This window comes from Macaca nemestrina, chromosome 14 (assembly GCF_043159975.1).
Source record: "Macaca nemestrina isolate mMacNem1 chromosome 14, mMacNem.hap1, whole genome shotgun sequence".
Classification (NCBI taxonomy): Eukaryota; Metazoa; Chordata; class Mammalia; order Primates; family Cercopithecidae; genus Macaca; species Macaca nemestrina.
The window spans coordinates 19,618,437-19,638,372 of NC_092138.1; positions in this window are offsets into that span (position 1 = coordinate 19,618,437).

Sequence of the window (19,936 nt, forward strand, 5' to 3'; positions counted from 1 at the left end):
TTGTTGTGTAATCCCAGCTACTCGGGAGGCTGAGACAGGAAAATCACATGAACCCAGGAGGTGGAGATTGCAGTGAGCCGAGTTTGCACCAGTGCACTCCAGCCTGGGCAACAAAGAGTGAAACTGCATCTAAAAAAAAAAAAAAGAAAGAAAGAAAAGAAAGAAACTAAAATCAATAACAAGAGGAAGTTTGGAAACTATACAATTATATGGAAATTAAACAGCATGTTCCTGAATGACCACTAAGTCAATGAAGAAATTTGGAAGGAAATTTAAAAATTTATTGAAACAAATGAAAATTGAAACACAACATACCTAAATGTATGAAATACAGCAAAAGCAGTGCTAAGAGGGAAGATTATAGCAATAAATATCTACATCAAAAAGCAGAAAGATTTTAAATAGTCAACCTAATTGTGTACCTCAAGGAACTAGAAAGCAAGACCAAACTAAACCCAAAAAATAGAAGATAGAAATAAAGACCTGATCAGAACTAAACAAAATATATAGGCTAATAAAAAATAAAAGAGTCAATGAAATGACAAGTTGTTTTTTTGAAAAGATAATCAAAATTGATAAACTGCTAACTAGACTAATAAAAAAAAAAGGGAGAAGACCTAAAATTAGAAATCAAAAAGGAGGCATAACAATTGACATTACAGAAATACAAAGGATCATCAGAGACTATTATGAGCAAGTATATTCTAACAAATTGGAAAACCTACAGGACAAAGATAAATTCCTGGACACATACAACCTAACTAAGATTGAACTAAAAGAAATAGAAAGCCTGAATCAACCAATAACAGGTAATGAGACTGAATAAAATAATAAGGTCTCCCAACAAAGAAAAGCCTAGGACCAGATGACTTTGCTGAATTCTACCAAGCTTATAGAAAAAAGCTAATACCAATTTTTCACAAACTACTCCAAAAAATTGCAAAGGAAGGAATTCTTCCCAACTCATTCTATGAGGCCAGAATTATCCTGATACCAAAACCAAAGACACTACATACAGGAAAAGAAAACTACAGGCCAATATCCCTGATGAACATAGATGCAAAAATCCTCAACAAAATACTGAAAAACTAAAGCCAGCAACACATCAAAAAGAAAATACACCATTATCAAGTGAGATATATCCAGGTATACAATGATACATCAACATAAGCAAATCAACAAATGTGATACATCACATCAACTCAATAAGGGGAAAAAAAACATATGATCATCTCACAATAGATGTAGATAAAGCATTTGACAAAATTCAACATCATTTCAAAAGAAATTCTCAACAGATTAGGTATAGAAGGAATATACTTCAACATAATACAGATCATATATGACAAACCTACAGTTTCCCCATTCAGTCCCCATCATACTGAATGGGGAAAAGCTGAATGCCTTTCCTGTAATGACTAGAATAAGACAAGGATGCCTACTTTTCACCACTCGTATTCAAAATAGTAATGGAAGTCCTAGCCAGAGCAATCAGGCAAAAGAAATAAAAGACATCCAAATTTGAAAAAAAAAAAAAAAAAAGTCAAATTATTCCTGTTTGCTGATGATATATGTAGAAAAAAACCTAAAGACTGCACTGAAAAACTTAGATCTGATAAGCTAATTCAGTAAAATTTCAGGATACAAAATCAGCATACAAAATTTAGTAGTATTTCTATACACCAATTATGAACTAGCTGGAAAAGAAATAAAGAAAGCAATCACATAATAACTAAGAAAAACAAAATGCCGAGGAATAAATTTAGCTAAGGTGAAAGACCTCTACAATGAAAATTATAAAACACCGATGAAAGAAAGTGAACACAAACAAATGGAAAGGCAGCCCATGCTCATGGATTAGAAGAATATTATTAAAATGACCATACTCAAAGCAAATCGACAGACTCAGTGGCAATCCTTATCAAAATACCAATTAGATTCTTCACAGAAATAGAAAATTCAATCATAAAATTTATGTGGAACCACAAAAGACCCTGCAAAGCCAAAGCAATATTGAGCAAAAAGAACAAAACTGGAGGAATCACACTACCCGACTTCAAAATATACTACAAAGCTATAATAACCAAAATAGTATAATATCGGTATAAAACAGACATAGATCAATGAAACAAAATAGAGAATTCAGAAATAAATTCACGTATTTACAGCCCACTAATTTTGGACAAAGGCAGGAAAAATATATATTGGGAAAAGGATACCTTCAATAAATGGTGCTGGGAATACAGCATATTCATTTGCACAAGAATAAAACTAGACATCTATCTCTCATCATATATAAAAATCAACTCAAAAGACTTAAATGTAAGACTCAAAACTATAAAACTACTAGAAAAAACACAGGGGAAACACTCCAGAACATTGGTCTAGGCAAAGATACTATGGCTAAGACCTCAAAAAAGCACAGGCAACAAAAACAAAAATAGACAAATGGAACTATATTAAAGTAAGAAGCTTCTGCACAGCAAAGGAGACAACCATCAGAGTTAAGAGACAACCTGTAGAATGGGAATGAATATTTGCAAACTGTTTATCCCACAAAAGACTAATGCCATGAATATGCAGGAAATAAAAAACTCAAGAGAAAAAAAAAAGCATAAATAATCCCATTGGAAAGCAGTCAAAGAACCTGAATAGACATTTCTCAAAAGAAAACACAGAAATGGTTGGGTTCAGTGGCTCATGCCTGTAATCCTAGCACTTTGAGAGGCCAAGGTGGGAGGATCACTTGAGGCCAGGAGTTCAAGACCAGCCTGCCTGGGTAACATGGCAAAACCTGTCTCCACAAAAAATACAAAAATTAGCTGGGTGTGGGGGCATGCACCTGTAGTCCCAGCTATCCAGGAGGCTGAGATGGGAGGATGGATTGAGCCCGGGAGGTTGAGGTTGCAGTGAGCCAAGATTTCACCATTGCACTCTAGCCTGGGTGACAGTCAGACCCCATCTCAAAAAAAAAGCAAAAAGAAAAGAAAATGACCAACAGGTATATGAAAAAAACATCAGGAATCATAAGAGAAATGCACATCAAAACCACAATGAGATATCATTTCACCCCAGTTAGAATGGCTATTATTAAAAAGACAATAAAAAATGCTGGTTGAGGCTAAGGCAAATGGATCACTTGAGCCCATGAGTTTGAAATCAGCCTGGGTAACACAGTGAGACCCTGTCTCTTAAAAAAAAATTCTGGTGAGGATGCAGAGAAATGGAAACTCTTACACATTGTTGGGGGGAATGTAAATTAGTACATCTATTACAGAAAACTGTATAGAGACTATCCCATTCCTTGGCATTTATACAAAGGAAAAGTAATCAGTATATCAAAGGGATTCCTGCACTCCCATGTTTATTGCAATACTGTTTATAACAGCCAAGATATCAACTCAATCTAAGTGTCCATCAATGGATGAATGGATAAACAAATTGTAGCATACATAAACAATGAAATACTAGTCAGCCAGAATTCATACTAGAAGGCTAAGGCAAATGGATCCTGTAATTTGCAGCAACAAGGATGGAACTGGAAGTCATTATGTTAAGTGAAATAAGCCAGGCAGAAAAAGATATCACATGTTCCCACTCATATTTGGGAGCTAAAAAAGTAGGCCTAGTGGAGGTAGAGATTAGAATGATAGTTACCGGAGGCTGGGAAGGGTAGGGGCAGGGATGAAGAGAGGTTGGTGAATGAGAACAACTATACAGTTAGATAGAAGGAATAAGTTCTAGTTTTCAATAGCACAGTAGAGTGACTACAGGGAATAATTTATTGTATATTTCAAAATAACTAGATGAGGCTGGGCACGGTGGCTCATGCCTGTAATCCCAGCACCTTGGGAGGCCAAGGAGGGAGGATTACCAGAAGTCAGGAGTTTGAGACCAGCCTGGACAACATAGTGAAACCCTGTCTCTACTAAAACTACAAAAATTAGCTGGGCGTGGTGGCGCACACCTGTAGTCCCAGCTATGCGGGAGGCTGAGGCAGGAGAATCACTTGAACTAATGAGGTGGAGGTTGCAGTGAGCCAAGATCACACCATTGCACTCCAGCCTGGGCAACAGAGGAAGACTGTCTCAAAAATAAATAACTAGAAAATTTGAAATGTTTCCAACACAAAGAAATGACAAATGTTTTAGGTGATCGACATCCTAAATACCTTAATTTGATCACATTGTATACATGTATCACCATATCACATGCATCTGTCCCATAAATACACAATTATTATGTATTTTTTTTTTTAAACTCTTAGAAGGCTATACACTCATCTGTTAACAGCGGTTACCTCTGTGTGGTGGCATTTTGTTTGGTTTTCATTATTTTTATGTTAAACTTTTACTGATGTTTATTTACATTTTCCAAAATTTTATAACAAATTGTATTACTTTGTAAAGAGAAAAATATCCATTTCCATGACCTTCATGCTTTTTAAGGGCCTGCATACTTCCCACATCATTTGCTTTTCCTATTAACCCTCCAAATTAGACAGAATAACATCGATTCTTTTTTAATGAAAACAACAAAAAAAAACATATCTAATGAAGTAAAGTGGTCTGTCCAAGTTCTCATGTAAGTCATTACAGGAGTTGATACGAAAATCAAGGTATCTCAGTTTCCATTACAATTCCATTGCAACACTCCCTGTTCCATCTTGCGTTCCCCCTGGCTGGTAAGGAATATTCATACTCTTTATACCCTTCCTCCAAAATCAGCATGGCCAAAGAGGCTTCTCCACTAGGCACCAAACAGGCTCAACATTTCAAAGATCTGCCGTTCCCTTTGCTTTCACACCAGGAGTCTACTTGTTCCCCGATGAAGAGGAATATTAGTGACACCTAATAAATGAAGGTCACAGGGAAGGCCCCAGAAGGGATGCATGGCTAACAGCTGGTACTAACCCTGTTGGAACATGAAGTCTGGCTCCATTTCCATAAGCTGCTTTGTCATTCTTTAATTATTAGTTTTTACATGACAGAGAATTGATTCAACTCTCAGGGAACAAGAACTTCTCTCAACTCACAGGCCCAAAGATGTACTGAGCTGCCTTTCCTAGCCCCACTCCCCATCCACAGTGACACCAATCCACCTAATGGAAAAAATAGCATCAGGGAAAGATCAAAATACCAGATCTAAGTGAACCACCTTGGATGGAATTTAGAAAAATAATTGTCACATCCCCATCCTCATTACCAGCACCAAATCTCTCAAAATCCTAGGAATAGCTTTATGCATTTTCTAGGAAATGGTAGCTTTCCTGTAAATTAGGGACATTATTTTAAACTGTACAGGACATAAGGAATACTAGAATTCTGAGGACTAATTAAAAATGTAACATATTTTTAGGGGACTGAGGACTTCACCAAACTTGCATGGCTTCCCCATCAGCCAACTTCTTGGAGGGCACTTTCCTGATACATGGCTGCATAGAGTGTTGTGTAGTTTAGCTACATGGAACGCTGGGCTCACCCACTTTTGGGCACCTGGAAAGATACTTCTGTGGGGTTTTCTGGGCTTTTTTGTTTTTTTTGTTTGTTTGTTTGTTTTGTTTTTTGTTTTTTTTTTTTTTTGCCTTGGGGTCATGTGACCATTTCTGGCCAATTGGCTGTGAGTGGCAGTGATGTGAGTCATTTCTGGGCCAAAGCACTATCAACCAGACCCTCCATCTGCCCCACCTACATCACAGCCATGGACGTATTGAGATGGAGTGCCATGAGGTGCAAGCAGCCTTTATCATTGAGCCACCCCTTGGAGAAATCTCCCAGACTGACAGCCAACATTAGCTTAAAAAAATAAACAAATGTTTGTGTTTTAAAGATACTTAAACCCTGCATTGATTGTCGTAACGACACAACTAGCCTACCTTGACTCATGCAAGCGCATGCTCTAGATCAGGCTCTGTGCTGGGCACTTTGTGTTCATTATCTCACTTACTCTTCAGAACAATCTGATGAGATGGAGTCCATGATGATTCCACTTCATTGATGAAGAAACACAGCAAGGTTCAGTAACTCATCCAAGATCACACAGCAACTAAATGATGGAAGCAGAATTAAAACCATGGCTTGACATCAAAACTTGCATCAGAACCACCATATTGCTACTGTGGAATAGATAAGAGAAAAAAAAATAAAGAAGCCAAAGCTGATCTATATAATATGAAGATGAATCAGGAGAAGGAGAGAAGAGAGAAAACGAGAGAACCTTAAGGACTGGGGTTGAGAGAGAAATTTGAGGATTAGAAGGATTAGAAGGAAAAGAAGTCACCTTTGAGAAAAGACCTAAGGCATCATCTCCCAAAATAACATTCGACAATTTAACTATACAAGGAGAAGTATCTCAGGGGTTAAAAAATAGACACACACACACACACACACACACAAATGAAATGAACTAGCAGTTCTCTTAACTGAATTCCATCTGTGTAAATGGAGAATATCACAATTACAAGGAATATGGAAAACCTTACCTATTATAAATGCTAAGAACAACAGTTCATGCCTGTAATCCCAGCACTTTGGGAGGCCAAGGCAGGTGGATCACTTGAGGCCAGGAGTTCAAGACCAGCCTGGGCAACATGGCGAAACCCCATCTCTACAAAAAATACGCAAATTAGCCAGGCATGTTGGTGCGCACTTGTAGTCCCAGCTGCTCTGGAGGCTGAGAGATGGCTGGAGCCGCGAAGGTGGAGGTTGCAGTGAGCTGAAATCACACCACTGCACTCTAGCCTGGGTGACAGAATGAGACTTTGATTCAAAAAAAAAAAAAATGCTAAGAACCATTACCTATTTTATCAGTTGTGAGAATGAGCCACTTTTCCTCACAAAATATTTCACTGCCAATGACTATCCAGATGCAAATCTTAATAGAACTTCAATAGAAATTTCAGAAAAGTTTTATTAATTTGTTTGGAATGTAATCTGACTTACTGTCCCATCTGATGGTAAATTAAAGAACCCATAGCAATAATATTGAACCAGAGTGATCATGACATGCCTGAAGATGTCAATACATGTGCTGTATTTTAAGAAATTATTTTAAGCTGGGTGGGCGCAGTGGCTCATACCCGTACTCCCAGCACTTTGGAAGGCTGAGGTGGATGGATCACTTGAGGTCAGAAGTTTGAGACCACCCTGGTCAACATGGTGAAATCCTGTCTTCACTAAAAATACAAAAATTAGGCGGGTGTGGTAACACACACCTCTAATCCCAGCTACCTAGGAGGCTGAGGCAGAAGAATCACTTGAACTCAGGAGGCAGAGTTTGCAGTGAGCTGAGATCGTGCCACTGCACTCCAGCCTGGGCAACAGAGTGATACTCTGTCTTCAAGAAAAAAAAAAAGAAAAAAGAAAAAAATTATTGGCCGGGCACGGTGGCTCACGCCTGTAATCCCAACATTTTGGGAGGCCGAGGTGGGTGGATCACGAGGTCAGGAGATCGAGACCATCCTGGCTAACACAGTGAAGCCCCGTCTCCACCAAAAATACAAAAAATTAGCAGGGCATGGTGGCAGGTGCCTGTAGTCCCAGCTACTTGGGAGGCTGACGCAGCAGAATGGTGTGAACCTGGGAGGTGGAGCTTGCAGTGAGCTGAGATCGTGCCACTGCACTCCAGCCTGGGCGACACTCCATCTCAAAAAAAAGAAAAAAAAGGAAAATCAAGATGTGATTGTAAATATACAGCCCCAAAAGTTAATAGAAACATGTATCTAAATCTAAAATTTCAATAAGTAAGCAGGAAGCTGATTCTTCAGTAAATATTCACATTTCCTAACAATGTTAGAAAATATCTACATATATACATATGTGTATTTTATTATGCTTTAAGGAAATTCAATTGGAAGAATCAAATCAATATACCAAGTCTTAATGTCTTCAAAGTTTAACTCCTCCTGGAATACTGACCATGAAAAGATCTATTTTGACACAAAACTGAGTCTGCTTTAGAATTTACGGAATTGTGTTTTAATTCCTTAACTTGTCACAGCTTCAGAATCCACTCACCTTCCCCTCCTGCATTTTCACTCCTGGTTTTAATTGCCTTCTCTTTCTGGCCTAGAGTTTTCATGCTTTTTTAGTCAGACTTGGGACTGAACTTCAGCAAAGGACAAAGCCTCCCACTAGAAGAGAAAGGGGTTAGCTGTGCCTCTAACCACATACATAAGTGCCCTAAGGAATAAACAAATGAAAACTCAAAGTGGGCTGTCACTGATGAGACAGTTACAGAAGGCTATGTCCATTGTGTACAAGCACTCTAAAACTATTCCAAACTTCTTGATGTCTCACATATTGTTACCTCTTTTAAGCAACTGAAAGCACACACAAAAGATAAATGTAGCAGGTTGGAGAAAATCCAGTGAAGAACAAAAACCCATCCATCCTCCTTTGCCACTTCTCTCCCATACACAGTTGTCACTGATTTGATCATTCAGGGATTCCCAACACACATCACACCAGCGTTCATTCCCACCCTTTTGCAAATGCTCTTCCCCCAACTCCTCTTCCTATACAGATCTTATACATCCATTAGAGCCCAGTTCAAGTACCACCTCCACCACGGAGCCCCCAAGAAAGTTCAACACACTGGGGTCTTTATTCCTCTTAATTTCCATTGCTCCAATCTTCTATGACACACTTAGAAATGCTTACAAAACAACCCCATCCTATGTGATTAGTCTCATTCCTCCACCAAGAGAGTACTTTTTTTTTTTTTTTTTCTTAACAAAGACAATCTCACTCTGTTGCCCAGGCTGGAGTGCAGTGGCATGATTTCAGCGACTGCAACCTCTGCCTCCTGGGTTCAAGCAATTCTCCTGCCTCAGCCTCCAGAGTAGCTGGGATGACAGGCACGCACCACCATGCCTAATTTTTGTATTTTTCGTAAGACAGGGTTTCCCCATGTTGACCAGGCTGGTCCCAAACTCCTGACCTCAGGTGATGCAGCCGCCTCAGTCTCCCAAAGTGCTGGGATTACAGGCTTCAGCCACCACACCCGGTTCAGAGTATTTCTTAGAGCCATCTCTTCTATGTCAATTTTATTCCCTAGCATAATATTGATCACATAGCAGGGGTCGTTCAGTTTAAATACATTGTTTAGATAATTTTGTGAAATAATGGAAAATTGAAAATGGAAGAACGAAAGCAGAAATTTAAGGATTAAAATCCAGTTTCTTCAACACAGGCAAATATCAATCTTAATTGTGACAAACCCACTCCTAATGACCTGATTAATGATTTAAGAACTCATAAATGAGTAAGTGCCACCACTTCTAGGAAGAGACAAAAGGTTACAGACTTGAACTTTGGCAGTGACCTACTAACCTGCTCTATCATTCTCTAGAGCAATGTGAACTGGAAAAAGCAACTTAAAATTCATGAATTACTTTACGAAGAGACTTATATGGAAACGAGGGCTCCACAGTTGTAGTAGTATTGATTCTTTAGAACATTTAGCTGTGGTAGTACTAGCTTTTGTCCATTAAGCAGCACCCAGTGCTGAGCAGGTCAGACAAAAATTCTGAGACTCCAACATTAATGCACTTTCATGAGAATTTGAAATTCAGTTTAGTTGAAGTTCAGTTCGGTTCCTCAAACACTGAAAAGAAGCTTAACATCTAATGTTATGGCAACAAGGAACTTAAAAATAGTAGACACTGTTGATAACTTTCTTCCCGTCCGTCCCCCACTGTTTAGCAAGGCATGTTGCTTGGGCAGAATTTACCCCATCTCCAATATAAGCCAAACTGCATCAGCTCATCCCCCATCCCCCAACCCCCAACCTCTTGCTATAGTGATTCTGTTAGCTGTGGGCAAAAACTCTGTTCATCAGTTCGTGGTAGTCCCTGGCTGTGATGACTGGTTTCAGTTAGTCCAATCAAAGTGAAAACAGAGCTTTTGTTTGATAGTTTTGGGAGAAGATCTTTGTCTGGAAAGTTCAGTGCTACGAACTGAATTGTATCCCTCCAAAATTCATGGTGGTATTTTGGAAATGGGGACTTTTGGAGTTAATTAGGTTTAGATGAGGTCATGAGGGTAGGGTCCCCATGATGGGATTAGTGCCCTTATAACAGAACTTGCTTCCTCTCTCCTTCACTCACATGCACCAAGGAAAGACCATTTGAGGGAACAGCAAGGTGTCATGTGCAACCAAAAGAGAGAGCCCTCACCACGACATCTACCCTGCTGGCACCCTGATCTTGGAATTCCAGCCTCCAGAACTGAAAAAATAAATTCCAGTTGTTTAAACCACCCAGTCTGTGGTATTTTGTTGTTACAGCCCAAGGTGACTATGACATCTTGTATGTAGGTTGTATGTCGGTGTGAAGCCTGAAACAGGAATAGCAATTTATATCCTCTGAAGAATACCAGCCTGAAGATAGAGCCTTCTAGAGAAGGGCAAGCTCCTAGGAAACACAAACCATGCCCTAAAGATATCACACCTAGTCTCACTTTAAGTTTGGGTTTCTTTCACATGCAAATAAAATCTCCTCGTTCGTAGAAATTATAAACACATAAGAATAAATTCTAAAAGTGAATAAGGAAACATAAAAACAGATTAAACACAAAAACAGAAAGCAGGGAAATTGGTGGGTTTTCTCTTTTACTTCAAAATTGGATTAGCTTCATTAAGGGTTTACAGAGGATCAGACATATGTATTATCTCTTTTAATCTCCATTTTGCAAAGAGAAAACAACAAATGTTTTATTATTGTTTGTTCTAAAAATAAAAACTTACACAACTGTAATTGAACTGTTAAAAAGACTAATTTATATGCTCCTGGAAACCATCCTCCTACAGAATGTAGCAGTACAAATGTTGCTTGGTACAAAAGAATTACTCTACAATACTTGAAAGGCAAGTGGACAATCTTTTTTTTTTTTCTTTTTTTTTGAGACAGAGTCTCACTCTGTTGCCCAGGCTGGAGTGCAGTGGGGCGATATTGGCTCACTGCAATCTCTGCCTCCCGGGTTCCAGTGATTCTCCTGCCTCAGCCTCCTGAGTAGCTGGGATTACAGGCATGTGCCACACCCAGGTAATTTTTTGTATTTTTAGTAGAAACAAGGTTTCACCGTATTAGCCAGGATAGTCTTGATCTTCTGACCTCGTGATCCACCCACCTTAGCCTCCCAAAGTGCTGAGATTACAGGCATGGGCCACCATGCCTGGCCAAAAGTAGACAATCTTTTACCCAAATGAGTTTACAAATGAAAGGTAGCTCCAGCTGAACCCAACATAAAAATTATTTAATCTTGCCCTCTATTACAGTAGCATTAATATAGTTCATAGATAAGATGACCACAATACTAGGGACATAGTAAGGATTCAATAAATAGTGAATTTTATGAATTCTTAATCTTTTGCAATGTGTCGTTCCACTAATAGTGTTTATTCAAATGCTTCTATTGAAAGTTTCAGTTTGAACATGACAGCATGAAAAAGCTAGCAATTATACTTGACTGAACAATCCAGATCAAACTGGCATCTCATAACTTAAAATGTTGTGCTATATAACTTCTGTTTTCCACTGTATATCCATTCTCCACCTTCTCCACCCTGCTGACCATTATGGACTCCATTGACAGCCTTCCAGTTGAGTTTGATCAATGCAAAAGCCAGATAACAGAAAAAGAGAGACAAAGTCAGGATACTTATTTTAGTGACTTCTTCCCAGAAAGTGACCACAGACTGGCTGCCTCCTGTCATCCAGCTGTTCCTTACAGCCTGGCCTATATCCAGATTCCAGGAGCCACTATCTCCACTGGCCCCTTCAGCCCTGGGGGTAGTAGTAACGGACTCCCATGTCACTCCACTGTCTGTAGCCCCAGCATACTGCACCATCACTTGAGATTCTGCTCTATACCTATATAAATAATCTTTTTATTAAATTCATTACAAATTATCCATTTATGGTATAACATTTGATTCTGCCAGAACCACAACTGATTCTGTGATACAACTTGAGATCAGGAAAAATATAGGTGCTCTCTTAGCAAAATAAGACTTAAAAGTTATACAATTATGAGAGCTATGTCTCAGGCTGACATAGTGACAAGGTATTAAGTCTTACAGGAGAGACATCTAATTATTATTTAGATCACCATAGAAACCAAAAAGATAAAAAAAATTAAATCAATTTCCAGTTAAAAACTACCTTGATTCTTTTCTCCCCTCCATCCTCCTCATGATTCTATTTCCTCCTACCTAGAAGTGAAAATGAGTATGGGGGACAGAAAATGAATATGGGGGACAGAAAACTGATTTATACACATCTTTGGGCTAGGTGCAGTGGCTCACATCTGTAATCCCAGCACTTTGGGAGGCCAAGGCAGGCAGATCACCTGAAGTCAGGAGTTTGAGACCAGCCTGGCCAATCTCTTTATTAAATTCACTACAAATTATCCATTTATGGTATAATATTTGATTCTGCCAGGACCACAACTGATTCTGTGAAACAACTTGAGATCAGGAAAAATATAGGCTCTCTCTTAGCAAAATGAGACCTAAAAGTTATACAATTATGAGAGATATATCTCATAGTGAAACCCCATCCCTACTAAAAATACAAAGATTAGCTGGGCATGGTGGCAGGTGCCTGTAATCCCAGCTACTAGGGAGGCTGAGGCAGGAGAATCACTTGAACCAGGGAGGCAGAGGTTGCAGTGAGCCAAGACTGCACCATTGCACTCCAGCCTGGGTAACAAGAGTGAAACTCTGTCTCAAAAAAAAAATATATATATATATATATATTTTATATTTATATATAAAAATATATATATTTTATATATATAAATATATAATATTTATATATATATAAATTTTTTATATATATATAAATATATATATATATTTCTTCCTAATTTCCATTGCTCCAATCTTCTGTCTCAAAAAAAATAATCTTCTGTCTCAAAAAAAAACCTGTCTCAAAAAACTCTGTCTCAAAAAAATATATAGATATACACACACATATATATACATATAGATACACACACACACACATACAACTTTATAGACCAAAAGATAGAGGAATCTGGGGAAAAGCCAAAGCTTAGAAACTGAAAGGAAGTGATAACTTCAGGGGAAGGGAAAGTACTCAAAGGAACCATCTCTGAGGTTAAAGGGCATAGACCATGAGAAAGAGAAGGTACGTCTATGATGAACACCCACCACTGGCTGCAGGAGCCTCCATGTGGAGACGCCCTGATACCAAAGCATCATGGCTGGATGTGCGGTTCCACCATACACTGTGCTGCTCAGCTGGAAAGCCACAGACAGACAACCCTGCTGAAGGCCTGACCATTCAGGTCCTACACTCCCACGTCAGATGTTGGTATGTTAGCTAGACCAGATGCTCTGCCCTACTTTTCATTTGAAAGTGTCATGGCCGGGCGCGGCGGCTCACGCCTGTAATCCCAGCACTTTGGGAGGCCGAAGCAGGCGGATCACTAGGTCAAGAGATAGAGAGCATCCTGGCTAACACGATGAAAACCCGTCTCTACTAAAAATACAAAAAATTAGCCGGGAGTGGTGGCGGGCACCTGTGGTCCCAGCTACTTGGGAGGCTGAGGCAGGAGAATGGCGTGAACCTGGGAGGTGGAGCTTGCAGTGAGCCGAGATCACTCCACTGCACTCCAGCCTGGGGGACAGAGAAAGACTCTGTCTCAAAAAAAAAAAAAAGAGAGTCATTTGGGTTATACCATAATGAAGAACAGATTGAACTCTTGTTGGGGTTCTGTGTGTGTGCTCCTCAGCTTACTTCCAATCAAAAGGCTAGCAAGATTCCTTCACGAAAGTAACAAACAGGGAAAGACTGCTGCCATTTAGCTGCCCAGCAATGTGGCTGGGATCTGTGTGTATACATAATTTGAATTGCTTGCCAACCTAAAAATCTAGATTGGCTGGGCGCGGTGGCTCACGCCTGTAATCCCAGCGCTTTGGGAGGCCGAGGTGGGCGGTCACAAGGTCAGGAGTTCAAGACCAGCCTGGCCAACTTGGTGATACCCCATCTCTACTGAAAATAAAAAAATTAGCCAGGTGTGGTGGTGCACGCCTGTAACCCAGCTACTTAGGAGGCTGAGGCAGGAGAATTGTTTGAACCCAGGAGGCAGAAGTTGCAGTGAGCCGAGATCGCTCCATTGCACTCCAGCCTGGGCAACAGGGCGAGACTCCATCTCAAAAAAAAAAAACAAAAAACACTAGATCTCTTCCTTTTGAAAAAATTCGTAAGAACTGGCAACACTGGGTCATTTCTAAAAAGCCACATCACTGGGGCTAAGCACCAGCCTTACCCTTGAGACCAGGCCTGAATTCTCCAGTTGCCATAGTCTCCACCATCTGCATCACTGACATGTTTACCATCTGCCCCACTAACATGTTTTTTTGTTTGTCTTGTTTTGAAATGGAGTCTCACTCTGTCGCCCAGGCAGACAGGCCTGGAGGAAACTCCAGACTGGAGTGCAGTGACGCGATCTCGGCTGACTGCAATCTCCGCCTCCCAGGTTCAAGTGATTCTCCTGCCTCAGCCTCCCAAACAGTGGGGACCACAGGCACGCACTACCATGCCTGGCTAATTTTTGTATTTTTAGTAGAGACAGGGTTACACTATGTTGGCCAGTCTGGTCGTGAACTCCTAACCTCTGGTGATTCACCCACCTTAGCCTCCCAAAGTGCTGGGATTACAGGTGTAAGCCACCGCACCCCACCCTCAGTGACATGTTAACCACCGGTTTCCAGAACTACCTGAATGGGCAATCCTGGAAACTCGAATAATGAGTTATTTGACTTACCTCTTCTCCTTCAACAGGGAAGAACTACAAGACCCTGGTTTTGGGCTGATACAGAGACCTTAAAGCTTCGCTTTAATAAGCAATGAAAATATTTAGACCCTCATGTGTTATAGAAGCAAGCTGTGGTCCGGTCTCTCACCCTGTATGATAGATCTACTAATGTATCTATACTAAGGTTTTGCAGCAATAGAAAGAAAAATATTTGCTGAGTGCCAAGCAAGGAGGACTAAGTAGCTAAATGCTCAAATCCTGGCCTCACCGATAGCTTGCAGGCAAGTGTTTATAAAAGCAGAAGCTACAGGCAATATTCTAAATCAATACACAAGATTACACATTGGTTTAGGCCTATACAGGCAGATTATCCTGAAGCACAGGCGTATTGGTAGTAGACAGATTCAAAGCTTTGCTAGTTTGCAATTGGTTAAGGAAAAGAAACTTGGTTTTAAAATTTGGGGTTTGCAGGAAAATGTTAATTGGTTATGTGGGGAGGATGACTTTCTCTAAACCCTCCAGGAAGAAATTTAGAATAAAGAATGTGGTCAAAGTTCAGTCTTCAATTCCCTTTTATCTGAGGTCTATGTGCACATGGGGTCCCCCATGGGGATCTCTGAAAGACAACTCAGGGACACGTGTTAAGATGTTGTCTTTAGTTTCTATAGGGAAACGAAACGTCTCTGGAACTCTAACTTGCTTGGCTTTAGGCTACTCTTCCCTTCTGGTTTTTTTGGGGTTTTTTTGAGATGGAGTCTCGCTCTGTCGCCCAGGCTGGAGTGCGGTGGCCAGATCTCAGCTCACTGCAAGCTCTACTTCCCAGGTTTACGCCATTCTCCTGCCTCAGCCTCCCAGGTAGCTGGGACTACAGACGCCCGCCACCTCGCCCGGCTAGTTTTTTGTATTTTTTGGTAGAGACGGGGTTTCACCGTGTTAGCCAGGATGGTCTCGATCTCCTGACCTCGTGATCTGCCCATCTTGGCCTCCCAAAGTGCTGGGATTACAGGCTTGAACCACTGTGCCCGGCCCCCTTCTGGTTTAACAAATTACTTACTTACTTCTGGGGCTAGCTAGGTGCCTGGAATTTCCTTTGAAGGAACTCAGAATTGTCCTTTATTTCCATGTGTGGAGTCCACAGACCCCTAAAAAGGGGTTTTCTGTTCCATCTCACATGACTGAAGGACAATGTTCTTGATTATGAGAAGTGGCATCAGCTTTACTGTGACCTGATTAATAAACAGTCACTTTCCTGGGTTATAAAAAGACTCTGAAAGAAAAATGTATTGTTTAAATTGGGTGTGCTGGCCCATGCCTGTAGTCTCAGGACTTTGGGAGGCTGAGGCAGGAGGATCCCTTGAACTAAGGAGCTTGAGACCGGCCTAGGCAACATAGAGGGACCTCATCTCCATTAAAAATAAAAAATGAATTAGCCCTGTGTGGTGACACATACCTGTGGTTCCAGCTACTTAGGAGGCTGAGGTGGAAGGATTGCTTGAGCCCAGGAAATCCAGGCTGCAGTGAGCCATGATCACACCACTGTACTCCAGCCTCAGTGACAGAGTGAGACTGTCTCAAAAGCAAAAAGAAAAGGGTGCTGTTTAAATTCCATTCTGCCTCCATCTCAGAATAAGATCTAGAGAATTCCAAAAACTCCTTAACTTTAAAGTGATACATTGTTTTATGTTTTGTTCTGTATTGAAGTCAGACTGAGTCTCTGACCACATTCTCTCCTTCATCCCACCTCTAATCCCATCTCCTTGAGAAGTTGAGAAAATGTGTTCTACACCCTCAGTTCAGTCACCTCTGGTTTGAGAGGCCCAGATTTGCCTGTCTGTGAAGCTTTACCTTGAGTTTCCACTGGGCCTCTGATGGCAATAGATGAGAAAATCAAGAGTTTTCCCATGTAACATGGAAATGGGTTGGAAGCCACCTTTTTGAAACTGTCCAGGGTGAACAGCTGCTTTTCATACTATCATGGTGAATAGAAAAATGCACAGCCTGATGAAAACTTGGTTAACTTCTCACCCAATAGCCTCTGGAAGGAGAGAGGAGAACATACATGTTTAACATTTCAATCAGACTGACAGCAAGCACTGAAGGCTTGTTTGAGGGATAAGCCTAAGGCAAGGTAGAAAACTGGAATGGGAGAATGTCAGCTTGGCAAAAAGAACTACAAAGAAGTTGAAAGGCACTTTAGGAGGTCAGGGGCTCAGTTTCTTAAATACCATTGACTGCTAGAGCTGAGGCAGACCTGAAATCTCATCCAACCCCTACTTAAAGGTCAGAAAATGGAGCCAAGAGCCATTTAATGGTTGAGGCTTCATGCTGTCTTATTAAGACTGCTTCATGCTGTCTTGTCTGTACTCCTGCACTCATTCCAGTGCCTGGCACAAAATCGCAGTTGGTTGACTAAATGTTTGATTGAATATATGACAAAACCTGAACTGAAACTCAGGACAAAGGTTTTATAGTCAATGATGCCCAACTCCACTGGTCATCAGAATTGCCTATGGAAGCTTTTTAGAAAGATCCCTAGACCCTACCCCAGATCTCTTGAGTCAGAGTCTTCAGATTGGAGGACGTTTCTAAACTCACCAGGCTCCCCTATCATCCTGATGATCACCTAGATTAATAAACCATTGCCCTGAATGATACTGCCTCTCAATACATCACACATCTAAAACAGTTGGTATTTATCCTACCACATGAGATCACCACAGACAGTGATCATCCCCTTCTAGAGGGGGGAATAAATGACCTCACACATCACCACTGAAAATTTTTCTAAACATAATATATGATTTTCAGGGCAGTTGCAACTTTTAAGTCAACTTGGAATCAAGGGTAAGTGCTGATATTAAAGCAAAGGATTTCATGCATTAAAATGACATGGGATTAATTATCAAGGAAAAAATATATATGGATACACAGGACCTCATGACAAAGTTTTGTCATGCAGACTGATAATGAGACATCACATGGTCTATACAGACGGGTCCTGGTAGATGCTCTGGACAAGGATTCAGAAAATAGCAACTACATTAGGGCTTCCTTTATTATGACAAATAGCATATTTTTTATTCAAAGGAAAATAACTACATTTTTATGTCAGTAGTCAGTGTGTGTGGTTTTTTTTTTTTTTATTTACCCCCATTATAAAGCTTTGTCTCACAGGAGGTCTGGCATTCATCATGAGCTTGTTCAGAGCTATCTGGGATCTCCTACGAACAAGAGAAAGAAGCTAAGCATAAGCCATAACAAATCAGAGGGTAATATGTTAACCAGACACCATTCAGAGTCATCCCAGAGATAAATGCATTTGTGTTCACAAGGTTCTTGAGCTCCAAGAAGATAGATGTGCTGTGCATCTGGTGCTATTAGTAACTTGTTTGGTTTTCATTTATGCTTATACCTGCAATAATAATTTACAAAAAAAAAAACTAAGCAGTCTGATTCATTCACTCACTTTATGTAGGGAAAGTGAATATGGGGCCCTCTCACTTTTTTAAAAGTCTATATTCATTTCTTTAAATAAAAGGGTAGAGGGGAGAAAACCAAATAAAATCGCTTTTCATCCTTGCTTAAACCCAAATCTCTAACCTCTTGTAATTAGTCCATTCCGAAAGGCAAGTCTGCAGGCAGAAAGGAATTGCTCTGTCCTGGAGGCACCATCAATAATGCCTCATATTCCCGACACCTGTGTCTCTGTAATGGCCTCTGCCTACTATGAGAACTCTGCAAAGTCCAAACACAAGTTTTTAAATTATCCAGCCCCCTCAACTCCTGAAGGAAAGGGAAGAAAAAAGGGACTGGGAGAGACTATGGTGAGGAGGATAGCGCTAAAGCAGAAACACAAACCAATAAACACAAGTAAGTTCAGAGTCAGAGCCACCACGGAGTCTTAAACCAGGCCCGTTGTGTTTTGATCTTGCAGAAACACATATGGTCCTCCATTAGCAGGTCTCAGAGCAGTGGGCACCGTTACCATACCATATGCGCTGATCGCAGCAACAGGGCTGATTTATGTTAGTGAGTGCAAGGTTTTTTCTTTGTATTTCATCTCCTTGTTATTTCAGGAGAAATGTAAGGGTAGATTTATTCTGCCATTACAAAGAGGCTTCCTAGAGTTTGTTTAAAGTTGACAGTTTCCAGTAGAGTGAAGCAGATCTGTTTCCTACAAAAATTTGGTGAAAGCTAGATGTTCCTTCTCCCTCTCCCCCTTCAAATAAAAGCAGATTTAGCCTCATCCCTACACACATTCATCCTATAATCACGGACAACTAGACAATGCAAGAATATTGTGAAGAGTCACTCTAAGTTTGATATTTACATGTGGCCTCTCCTCTGTAAATATCATACTTATAAGCTATCTCTTACAGGGATATTTGCATGTGACCTCTCCTCTGTGGCTCTCTCCTCCTTCTCTACTCCTTTTCTCACCCCAAGGAGTAAATCTGGCCAGGGTTGAGTGGCTGCACAAGGGAAATCAGAAAAATCCCAGGGATATCTCCCTAGCAGTATCTAAGATCCTTCCCACTTTGGCCAATAATTTCCCAGTAGTACAATCAAAATGGGTCAAAAGGAAGATGAAAGCGATGAGTGGGGCAGGGTTTGGCCAACGCTAGTACACAAAGATAAAGGATATTGCTTGTGAAATGTGCAAACAAGATGTCAAGAGCTGCCGCCACACGCCCCACGGGGTTCAGTCACCTCTGCTTCTCTGAGCTTAGAAACTGATTCATCTTGGGTGACTCTGTGCCTGAGTTCCACTTGTGTTTTGCCTTATATCTGAAGCCCAGCCAACCAGCACACTCCTACAGTACCTAACAGCATAAAACTTCACTGCCCTCCAATGCACTACTCCAAAATCCCCTTTCATTAGCAAATCTCCAGGAGGAAAGCGTTCTAATAACTAATTGAACTCCAAGGTTTGAATGACTAACAGCCATTCCAAAGCTAGTCTCCGTTTCAAAGTGGACAATCAGTAATAAGAATGGATTTCTAATTGATAAAAAGTCAAAGGTGAGACAAAAGGGAAAGAATCTTTTCAGGCATTGTGGGAAAGACTCATTTTTAGACTATGGTATAAATTTTATCAGACTGTCTTCACCTCCTAGAAATACCCCCACCTACCTCTCTCTTCCTTACTA